Source organism: Rosa rugosa, chromosome 5 (assembly GCF_958449725.1).
Source record: "Rosa rugosa chromosome 5, drRosRugo1.1, whole genome shotgun sequence".
In the NCBI taxonomy this organism is placed as follows: Eukaryota; Viridiplantae; Streptophyta; class Magnoliopsida; order Rosales; family Rosaceae; genus Rosa; species Rosa rugosa.
Window position 1 is genome coordinate 55,456,531 of NC_084824.1, and position 12,281 is coordinate 55,468,811.

The window sequence follows — 12,281 nt, forward strand, 5'->3', positions numbered from 1 at the left end:
TTTCCCCTATGGCCTTGTGTCACGATTTGTTGTGTAGAAGTCGAATTGATGAATTGAAATTTTAGGGTTCTTGAGAAATTTCTGGGCTTGTGTTCATCGGCCGAATTGGAGCTCTTTCAGGTAAAATTGGAACTTGTTGTAGTTGAATGAATGGTTGGGTGTGTTGAGTAGATGCTACTGTCCAAAGTTGGTGGCCATCGGAGGTGGTGGCCGCCGGCGCGTGGGACCCACGCGCCGCCACTGTTGGTGGCGCGTGGAGGCGTGTAGGGCAGTGTTTTAATTCCAGTTTTTAGCCCATTAAATTCTATAAATGTTGTAGAGCTTGTATGTGAAGTTTGGTGATTTTTGGAGAAGCTTGGAATTAACTATGAATTTTTGAAGTTTAGGGTTTCGATTATCGAATTACGAGAATCCGACCGTCGGATATCTCTCGGTTCTGCTTTGGAACCTTTAAATTAACGAATTGGTATTAGTGGTATAATTTGGGCTGAATCCGAGGAGAATGGGAGATGTAAATTATGAGGAATTGAGTTTAGGAATTATATTAAATTGTTGAATAATTATTCACGGAATATAATCGTGTACAGGATGTCGTACCGAGCCCTGGCTCGATGAAGGAACTCGTATACGTGATCGTCGGAATAGTACTGTGAGTGGACTTTTGTTTTAAATAATGATGCATGCGTTATTTCTTGAATTAATTCTTTATTTAATTATCATATTACTTTTCAAGCGTATTATTTGTTTCCGGAATTTGATTATTGGTTTATCTCATGGATTGGCTTTCAATAATGATTTTCTGAGATGGATTATGATTTACCTCGGTCATGAATTTCGGATATTAATTCGTTATGCTCGGATTCGAGTTTGTGATTTATGTTGATTTCCGGAGTTTCATATTTAATTTCATTCATCGATTTGAGATTTCTGAAAGATTTTCGAAATGGGATTTCGATGGAATTATTTCTTGTTTATTTATTCGATCTTTGGTTTTGGCATTGGGAATGCCTTAGTAATGATTTCGGTTTGAGAATTGTGATTTTGTTTGATCTCGCCTTTCTGCCATTGATTTGAGATACTTTTGGCGTGTGGGACACGTCGTTGGAAATTCTTTTACGAGAGATGGGGGAAGCCTTATGTATTTTGAATTTACTGGATTTTCGGTTATGTTTCCCTGTGCCATACTGAGGGGTGATTTTATCATGCTAGCATTGATTTTCCGCCTTTGTGGCGCGGTGATGGGATCACCGTAGCCCTTCCGCCTTTGTGGCGCAGGTTACTGTCTCTGTGACAGTAATTCTGTAGCCCAGTATCCTATCGCTACACTTAGTGGCGTAAGGGTATATTACGGGAGTTATGGGAGTTCTTTAGCCTGGGAGGCTATCACCCAACCAAGCCTGAGTGGCTTATTCGTATGGCTATCATCTTCCCCTACTTATACTATTTTTGACTAGCGGGGACTAGTCTGAGTTTTCTTAACCAGCGGGGCTGGACTTTTATTTTCGAGTATTGAAATTTCAATCTTTTACTCTGTCGTTGTGACTGGCGAGGCTAGTCGGTTTTCTGGAGTTCAACGTTTTTCGGATTATTTTCGTAAGTGTTTTATAAATGTTGCATGCATCCGGATTTTATATATATCGAAAAATGTGGGAAAGTATGAAGTTTTATTTTGTTTTATTCATATTAAATTATTTATTTTTGTCCACTCACGCTGACGTTTTTATGTACTTTCCCCTGGGCCCTTCGGTTTCAAATGCCCAGTGTGCAGGAGAAATTAGTTGAGGTCGGGCGTACATGGAGTCGAGGCATAGTCAACAGTATGGCTTCCGCAATTGCCTTGAATTAGGTTTTCCTCATTTACCTTTCTATTAGAATTGCTCTGATTACCTGCGGAATTAAGGTTATTAAGTCCAGATTTGTGTGTTGTGAATCTGGTTAATGTTGTTTGAGGGAGCAGGGTGGCTCCAGGAGAATAAGGATGAGTGATTTAGAAGTGTAAATTCTCTTTCTACAGGTTTTGGGTTGTCCATTTTAGGGGAAGTTCTGCCTAATTTTCAGTAGAATTTCTTCTAAGGTGGGCCCCGCAGGTCCACTTCGGATTTCAGGGTGAAATTCGGGGCGGGTCCTGTCAGTTGGTATCAGAGCATTAGGTTGTCAGATTCTGTAGACTCATTTCTATCTTGTTACCTTATACGCTTGATGTTACACAGTACCTCCCGAGTGATGGCCCGACTGCAGCGGTTCCCCATCGTTTACTCTTCGGTGCTGATGTACTCATTAAGTGTGTAAGGTACATGTTTAGATGGTGTTCCTTTAGGTGTTATGCCTCTTGTACGCCGACCTCCTAGGGTTTTCGTTACGTAGTAGATTAGTCGCATGTTTTGCACATTTCCCTACTGATGGTAGAGTAAGACTACTCTACAATTTCGAGTTGTGCTACGATGTGTAATTCGAGGAAATGTTGTGGTTGTTTCTCCCTCGATGATAATAAGTTTGTTGGGCAAGATTTAAGGTGCGTGATCGGAGTTCGATTATGTGTTTGAGTGACCGTGATGAGCGACGATAGCTTTGGGTCTTCTTCGAATACCTTGAATCAAAATGGTTTTTGAAGTGGGACTAATAGTAATAGTGGTTCTGACTTTGAACTGAGTTTCGAGGAATGTGTCACGTATACGTGGTTGATGTTGTGAGCATCATTTTGGAATGATACCTTGCAATTTACAAGGAAAACCAGATTGGAATTTTCCTCTTTGGACACTTTGTTCTGTTGACCTGACCATGACTGGTGGACATAGTTTTGTTCAAGTAAATGAAATTGATTTTTGCCTCTTTGAGTTATGAATATGTCTTCTTAAGTTTTGGATCGTATTGAGTATGGAGATGGACTTAAGTGAGTTTTGAAGCCGTTTTGTGTTTTAAGTTTAAGCAGACGGACACTTAAAGTTTTGCAATAGAGTTTGATCTTGGTCAGTAAATAATGGAGAGGATTTGAACCAACTCTTTGTTAAGAATATTGTACGTGAGTGTGTGTCCTTGTGGGGCTGTGCTACTTGACAGTTTGATATATTTCATGGGAGAGAGTTCCCTTAGTTTACTCAGAAGTTATTTTAAGGCTTTATCAGAGTTCTAAATTTTTTAGATCGGGTGAGATGTATTGTGACACGTTTGTTAACGATATATATTCTTGTGGTGATTAGTTCGAAATCGGATCCGGGTATCGTTTTGTGTGATATGATGATGTTATTCGAGGAAAGATCTTATGAATGGTGTTTTGTCGTCTTAGTAAACTGTTTGTTGCTCGGGTTGAATATATTTAACGGATTGTTTTGGAGGAATTTAGTTAATCTTTTTACCTTGGTGCCATTACTGGTGATATAGGGTTAAGCTGTTTGAGATATAATTCTCACTTTGACCGATCCTTCTACCGTATGGTAACCCTTGATTGGAAAGAATAGAAAGTTGTGGGTATGATTGAGTTTCGGTCACCATCATGGATTTATAGGTACGATGACTTGGCAAGATGTTGGAGTTGAGTTTGGAAATTATTTGTTTGAACTTAGAATTTGATTGTTGGGTGGTGGGACCACTTTCGGATCTTGGTATCGCTGGAGGTGATACGTGATGTTGGACGGGTGTCCTTCATCTTAAAAACTAGTGTTTTTGTCAGCGGAGGATGAACTATGTAGCGAAAGTTGGAAGTTGGAACCGATTAAAAGCAAAAAAGGGAGTATTGAGGTTTTGAAAGGTTTCAGAAATCAAGGACATTCGAATCGTCTTACGACGGCTGCGATCGTTTTGTCGCGCATGAGGGTACTATTAAGTGTCATTGGATATCCATTTGGGCGAAATTGTTGAACTTGGGATCAAGAAATGGTCGTAGGGACCCCACGTGGTGTCCATAGTAATTCAAGTGGAAGTACTATACGATATGGTTATGATCTTAGTTTAAAATCTATAAGTTATGGTGAAGGTTGGTAGTAGTTTTCCTCGCGGGGCGACGCTAGTCAACAAGTTTAGGGATTCTGGTAGCATTCATTGACGGATTCCTCGATAAGTCTTTTGGGGACTATGAAAGAATTTCTTTCCTATTTGTGGATTACGTCGTTGCTTTAATATCTCTTTTTCCTAATTCACGAATCGATTTTCTTCTCTGCAGTATTTGGGGTGCTCTACGCTCACGTAACACGATGCACTCTTGTTTACTTATCGAACCATTCACAGGTTGCTTCAAACATCGGGTTTCTCAGTCACGTTTGGAGGAGTTTGGAATTGTTGGTGATTTGATATTAGTGGTTGGAGTAATTGAGCGAGTTTTGCCACCCTGGTGACCCTTAATTGGAAATGTATAGGAAGCTGTTGGTACAAGTGATAACCGGTCACCACTTGACTAACGGTAAGAGGACTTGAACAGGTAGTAAGAATTGAGTTTGAATTAATTGATTAGGCTTAAGTTTTATCAAGGTTCCATCTGACCATTAAAATACTAAATTGTAATATGGTTGAGTCGTGTTGGATTATCTCTTAGTGAGAAGAGACTTAGAAAATTTGTGGTGCCCTCAGTAGTGAGAATTACCTGGGTATACGAATTAAGATTACCATTTAGGGCAACAGAGATCAACGGGAATGGCATGGATTCAACCAGATTGCAGGTTTATGACTATTATAGAAGTGTAGCCTCAGCTAAGAACAGTGTTAGTGCGATGCATCTTCTCCTGAATTCGAATCTTGGGTTAGAATAGATTGTGAAGTGACGGTTATTGCTTTGCACCAGGTTTCGAACGACGTGGTACTCATTGCGTGCCATTAAATAAACACTTTCATGTGAGGAATCTTAACAGTTTGGATTGAGAACGTTGACAATTAGTAGATTCCTTGAAACATATGTGATTTGGAAGAGTTTTCCACTACATTACAATTATAGGAAGTTTGTGTGGAACAACGCTAGTTAGCTAGTATAAGATACTATAGGTGTAGCTAGCAAGGTAGATATTAAATGAGTTTTCCTAGTTGACTCAGAACGTCATTTCATGGCTTGACCAATGATTTTAGTCAGGTATCAGAGTAGCGCAGCGGAAGTGTAGTGGCCCCTTAACCTACTTGATTAAGAACTTATAGGTTCATTCGAGGCTGACCTTTATTTTGCTTGACAACTAAGGGACCTTTACGTGAACGATCTTCTATTAGGAATTTAAGCACAAACAAACAAGGAAGGAAGTGCTGTCCTTGTAGTTGCTAAGGAAGTTGTTATTTTAGAGTTTTCGTTTAGCAACGACCATCTTGTGATTATCGCAATATTGATGGTGAATGGGTTGGATTGTCACTAAGCGACTTTTGTGAGGAACTTATGAATGCTATACTTATAATAGGTGGTTTGTGACGTCATTACCAGGTATCATCTGAGCCAACCGTTGAAATGAATTTTCTTTTATACCGGAATTTATGTATGTGTGAGGTTATGGTGCTATAGGGTTCAGCAAGACAAGGGATTTGACTTCGGACGTGGATGATTTTGGATTATTAGCATGTTTTCATTGCTTTTGTAGTGGGGAATCATCAGAGTTTTGTTAGTTAGATTTGAGGTTGAATGGGAAGTTTAATCTAAGGAAGAGTTGTTAAGTTTTAAGATTGTTGTATATTGAACCAGTTGGAGTTAACGATTTCATTCCTCACTTAATGAAGACTCTCTGTGATGTTTGGAAATAAGTCTACTCCTTAGACGGTGGAAATCAATCAGATTACAATGACTGGCCATATTTCAGCTTGAGGACTGTTCCTTTTGTGTGTTGATTCCTTTATCTTGTTTAGCCAACTCTTGGACTATATCTAAAGTTAATTTCTACATGATTTGAGCAGGCTTGCACAGTTTTTTTTCATACGCTATGATCGTCATTTTTGTTTAGTCGACGAACTATCTTCTTGAAGAATGCTGTATTTCAGATTGTTATATGCGTCCTACTTCTATTTCGGCGATATGAAATTTCGAGGACGAAATTTTTATAAGGAGGGGAGATTGTAACGTCCCGTATCTAAATTTACCCGTTTACTAGTCATTTGGACAGTAAACGATAATTTGTTTTACTTTTACTCTTTTTCGACAACTTTAGTGGCCCTAAAAGTTGAGTTTTTGTTCGGGTCAAAATTTGGGAAAATGTTCTTCATGGAAGTTGTAGAGGACGTTAAACCGAGCGCGTGCATATGTGGTTCGTAAAAATCGGAGCTCGTATGCGATAGTTATAAGCGAAATAGTAAAGTTACTGTTTACGGTTACTGTTCATGGTAAGTTTCTATAAATAGCCAAGTTACTGTGGTAAGTTTCCATTTTTGGAAACTTACCCGGCCTTTTCTCTCTCTTCTCCCCCGACATTTTCTTCCTCTTCGGCCCGATTTCTTCTCCCTCCGGTTTCTTCCTTCTCCGGCCGACCCACGACGGAATCCGGGCACCGGCAGGTTCGCCTCCTCCTCCTTGTCACGCCTGGGGTGGTGTTTGGCGGTGGCTCGACCGGTGGAGCTCGGAATTGAGCTGTGAAGGTTACTGTAGCCGATCGGAACTTTCATCGATTTCCGGCGATTCCGGCCGTTTCCGGCCACGAAATTGGCATCGAAGGTTCGGTTTTCATCACTGATCATTTCCCCTATGGCCTTGTGTCACGATTTGTTGTGTAGAAGTCGAATTGATGAATTGAAATTTTAGGGTTCTTGAGAAATTTCTGGGCTTGTGTTCATCGGCCGAATTGGAGCTCTTTCAGGTAAAATTGGAACTTGTTGTAGTTGAATGAATGGTTGGGTGTGTTGAGTAGATGCTACTGTCCAAAGTTGGTGGCCATCGGAGGTGGTGGCCGCCGGCGCGTGGGACCCACGCGCCGCCACTGTTGGTGGCGCGTGGAGGCGTGTAGGGCAGTGTTTTAATTCCAGTTTTTAGCCCATTAAATTCTATAAATGTTGTAGAGCTTGTATGTGAAGTTTGGTGATTTTTGGAGAAGCTTGGAATTAACTATGAATTTTTGAAGTTTAGGGTTTCGATTATCGAATTACGAGAATCCGACCGTCGGATATCTCTCGGTTCTGCTTTGGAACCTTTAAATTAACGAATTGGTATTAGTGGTATAATTTGGGCTGAATCCGAGGAGAATGGGAGATGTAAATTATGAGGAATTGAGTTTAGGAATTATATTAAATTGTTGAATAATTATTCACGGAATATAATCGTGTACAGGATGTCGTACCGAGCCCTGGCTCGATGAAGGAACTCGTATACGTGATCGTCGGAATAGTACTGTGAGTGGACTTTTGTTTTAAATAATGATGCATGCGTTATTTCTTGAATTAATTCTTTATTTAATTATCATATTACTTTTCAAGCGTATTATTTGTTTCCGGAATTTGATTATTGGTTTATCTCATGGATTGGCTTTCAATAATGATTTTCTGAGATGGATTATGATTTACCTCGGTCATGAATTTCGGATATTAATTCGTTATGCTCGGATTCGAGTTTGTGATTTATGTTGATTTCCGGAGTTTCATATTTAATTTCATTCATCGATTTGAGATTTCTGAAAGATTTTCGAAATGGGATTTCGATGGAATTATTTCTTGTTTATTTATTCGATCTTTGGTTTTGGCATTGGGAATGCCTTAGTAATGATTTCGGTTTGAGAATTGTGATTTTGTTTGATCTCGCCTTTCTGCCATTGATTTGAGATACTTTTGGCGTGTGGGACACGTCGTTGGAAATTCTTTTACGAGAGATGGGGGAAGCCTTATGTATTTTGAATTTACTGGATTTTCGGTTATGTTTCCCTGTGCCATACTGAGGGGTGATTTTATCATGCTAGCATTGATTTTCCGCCTTTGTGGCGCGGTGATGGGATCACCGTAGCCCTTCCGCCTTTGTGGCGCAGGTTACTGTCTCTGTGACAGTAATTCTGTAGCCCAGTATCCTATCGCTACACTTAGTGGCGTAAGGGTATATTACGGGAGTTATGGGAGTTCTTTAGCCTGGGAGGCTATCACCCAACCAAGCCTGAGTGGCTTATTCGTATGGCTATCATCTTCCCCTACTTATACTATTTTTGACTAGCGGGGACTAGTCTGAGTTTTCTTAACCAGCGGGGCTGGACTTTTATTTTCGAGTATTGAAATTTCAATCTTTTACTCTGTCGTTGTGACTGGCGAGGCTAGTCGGTTTTCTGGAGTTCAACGTTTTTCGGATTATTTTCGTAAGTGTTTTATAAATGTTGCATGCATCCGGATTTTATATATATCGAAAAATGTGGGAAAGTATGAAGTTTTATTTTGTTTTATTCATATTAAATTATTTATTTTTGTCCACTCACGCTGACGTTTTTATGTACTTTCCCCTGGGCCCTTCGGTTTCAAATGCCCAGTGTGCAGGAGAAATTAGTTGAGGTCGGGCGTACATGGAGTCGAGGCATAGTCAACAGTATGGCTTCCGCAATTGCCTTGAATTAGGTTTTCCTCATTTACCTTTCTATTAGAATTGCTCTGATTACCTGCGGAATTAAGGTTATTAAGTCCAGATTTGTGTGTTGTGAATCTGGTTAATGTTGTTTGAGGGAGCAGGGTGGCTCCAGGAGAATAAGGATGGGTGATTTAGAAGTGTAAATTCTCTTTCTACAGGTTTTGGGTTGTCCACTTTAGGGGAAGTTCTGCCTAATTTTCGGTAGAATTTCTTCTATGGTGGGCCCCGCAGGTCCACTTCGGATTTCAGGGTGAAATTCGGGGCGGGTCCTGTCAGTGATCATATATTTTTTTCGATAATAATCATAATATAGTTTGGGTCAAATAGTTGATGCCATTGTCTAGTATTCCTTTCTTCAGCAACAAACACCCTTACCATTCCCAAATAATCCAAATGAAATGGCATTTGAACCATTTGAGATATGGTGATTAAACTTAACACAAATGTCCCTTGAATATAGTTCGGTTCAACTCAATTGTTTTTCCTTTGTTTTAGCATTCATTTACCATTCCCGTATTATTTGGTTTACTATGTTCATTCCAGGATATGGTAACTAAGAAAGCACTTCTAATTGTAATTGTTTCATAACTTTAATCCAATATCCTAATTTAACTCAATCAAATAAAATCCACCATTTTCATTATCAACTCCCTTCCAAAATCAATAATTACTCACTTTCTTTAACATCATACACAATTTTAGTTAACTTGTCAAAAACCACAAAATCGGTCTTTCTCTTTGTCCATTCTTGCAAAACAACATTTTCCCAAAATTAATAACAGACAAACCAATTTAATTGACAACCCAATTCTCTCCATACATTCAAGCATTCAACCACTTTCATCTTTATTCACTACCATGGCAAGTTTCCAACACATATCAATATCTTTTCCAATTATCTAGAATTCCACTAAGTATGAACAACACACGGCAAAACAGATCCAAACACCCATACCCTTACCATTCTTCTTTTCCAAATTAGTAGCCGAGTCGTCGAAATTGCACTCTACCACCATTAATCCTTCAGATTCCCTATTACGAAAAATAGGATCAAAATCAACCTTCAACCAATTTCTTATTTCACAGAGAATCTGCACATAATCCTTACCTTTCTCCCGATTTCAATCAAAGCTATCTCAGCCTCTCAAGAGCTTCTCCTATCCAAAAATTCCAAAATTACAGACTCCATAAAACCTCACATTGCAAATCGAACAACATAAATTAGAGTTTTAATCTAAATCGAATTGGAGGCCTCAACCAAGAATAGGGTGATGTAAATTACCTAATAGAGACTGTCTGAAGGCTTAGTGACCATGAGCGGCGGAGCTACGGTGGCCCACGTGCCAGCATCGGCGCGTGTAGTGGTTTTGGTCAGAGCTAGAGGTCGGGATTTTTTGGGCTATTGTAAATCGTGAGACGCTGATTCGAACTATGGAGGTGGTTTAGCTCGATTTGAGCTAGAGATCGGAGAATGAAGGTGACAGGGCTCGCCCTGGATTTCACCCTGAAATCTGAAGTGGCCCTGTGGGACCCACTTTTAAAGAAGATTTTACCGAAAAATTTCAGCAGAACCTCCCCTAAAAGTAGGCAACCCAAACCTGTAAGAAACCAAATACACTTCTAAATAACCCAATCGTATCCTCCTGGAGCCACCCTGCTCCCATATTCCAACCAACTCAAACTCAAAGCTAATAATAGTATTTCAAATACTTAAAAGTCCAAGAAGCTCCATAATTAAAATACAACAATTCACCAAGTTAGGTCATAGACCTCAAATATAATTCATTACAAGTCTGGGTCACAATTCCCATAGTAATCAGAGCAATCTAAAAACAGAAATTGATATAAGGGTCAGTAGGTTAAACAGGTAACCTACTATATGAGAAGACGGAAGCACATGCAGTCACTATGGCTCACTCCTAATGCGCCAAGCAGCAACGCTGTGAACTGGGCATTTGAAACCGAAGGGCCTAGGGGAAAGCATTTAAAACGTTAGTGTGAGTGGACAAAAAGTTAAATGGTTATAACATAAGGAAAAGAAAGAAAGAGTTTATACTTTCCCACAATTTAGTTTGGAAAGATAAATTTCCGATGCATGCAAGATTTAGAACAATTTATTTCCTTAACTTCAAAAGAGCGTAAGAAAGAAAATAATCCAGCCCCGTTGGCTAAAATAAATAAATAATATGGGGAAGAGATTTCACCATACGGGTAAAGGAGCCCTTAGGCTCTACCCTCGACTGCCACCCACACATAGATTGTGTGAGGAGGAGAACTAATAACCTCGACTACCACTCACGTGAGGAGGAGAATCCTCGACTGCCACTCACAAACACAAAATAAGTGAGGAGGAGACAATAACAGAAAGACCCGAGTATGGTGAGGAAAAACATTCAAAAACCAGTAAATCCATAAGGCTTCCCCACATTTCTCACGAGAAAATAAGTATATTCCAATGACGTGGCCCCGCACGCCAAAATATTCTCAAATTCATAATAAAAAGCCGAGCGATAATAGATAACTATAAATCGGCGAAAATCATATAAGTCAAAATTTAATCTCCCAAAAACCGAATCATGTTACCGAAACAATTCAAAAATCAAAATCCAAGCATAACAATTTCATATTCGAAATCCATACGGAAACAATGCCAAAATTATGATCCAAAGTAAAATATTATGCTCGATAAGAAACATGATGAATAAATAAAGCAACCACTCATCACTTTGGGAAATAATTGCATGCATCACAATTTAAAAACAAAAGTCCACTCACAGTATTAGGCTAGTCCTGTCGTCGATCGGTATTCTCTTCGTATGGAGACTTCTCTCGTCCTGTACGAATAACACTCGTAAAAATATAATTACAGGACGGGAATTTAAATTTACGATAATTAGATAATGAAATTCCTAAACATCTCCTTAAACCCAACTCCTTCAATCCACCTTGGATTCCATCCAAACTACACCAATTAAGTCGGTTCGTCAATTTATAAATTCTAGGCAAATTCAAGAGAAATCCGACAGTCGGTTTCTCAAATTCAATAACCGAAACTCTTAACTTTTCAAAAATTCATAATCTATTTACAACTTCTCCAATCTTCACCAAATTCACATTTACAACCTCCACAACTCATGTACATTTTAATTAGCTAAAAATAGAAACAAAAACTCCACCCTACGCGCCACCACGCACCATCTACAGTGGCGGCACGTGGGTTACACGCACCGCTGGCAACCACCTCCGATGGCCACCAAAATTTGGCAACACCACCTACTCAACAAACCCAACATCTTTCTCAACTATAACAAGTTCCAATTTTACCTTGAAGAGCTCCAATTTGGCCGGTGAACACAAGCCCAGAAATTTCAAAACCCTAGTTTTGAAATTTCTCGATTCCCTCTCCACACCACGAATTGAAGCTAGAAGCTTGAGGGGAAATGATCCTTGGCTCGAGGCGCTTCTACTATCTCTGGTTTTGTGGCCGGAGATGGTCGGAATTGGAAGAAATCGACAATTGAAGTCGACTGCTACAGTAAAGTTTGGAAGCCCGATCAGCGAAATTCCGGCCAAATCATCTTGAATCACTACCGTAGGTGTGTCAAGGAGGAGGAGGAGCACCGCCCATTTCCCGGAGTTCGTCGTTGGGTGGCCGGAAGAAGCTGTTTTGCCAGAAATTGAAGGGAGACCGAAGGGGAAGAGGGAAACTCGGGGAAAAGGGGAGAGAGAGAGAGTTACTGAGGTTTCTGAAAATGGAAACCTACCAACAGTAATTTTCCATATATATACTTATTACCAT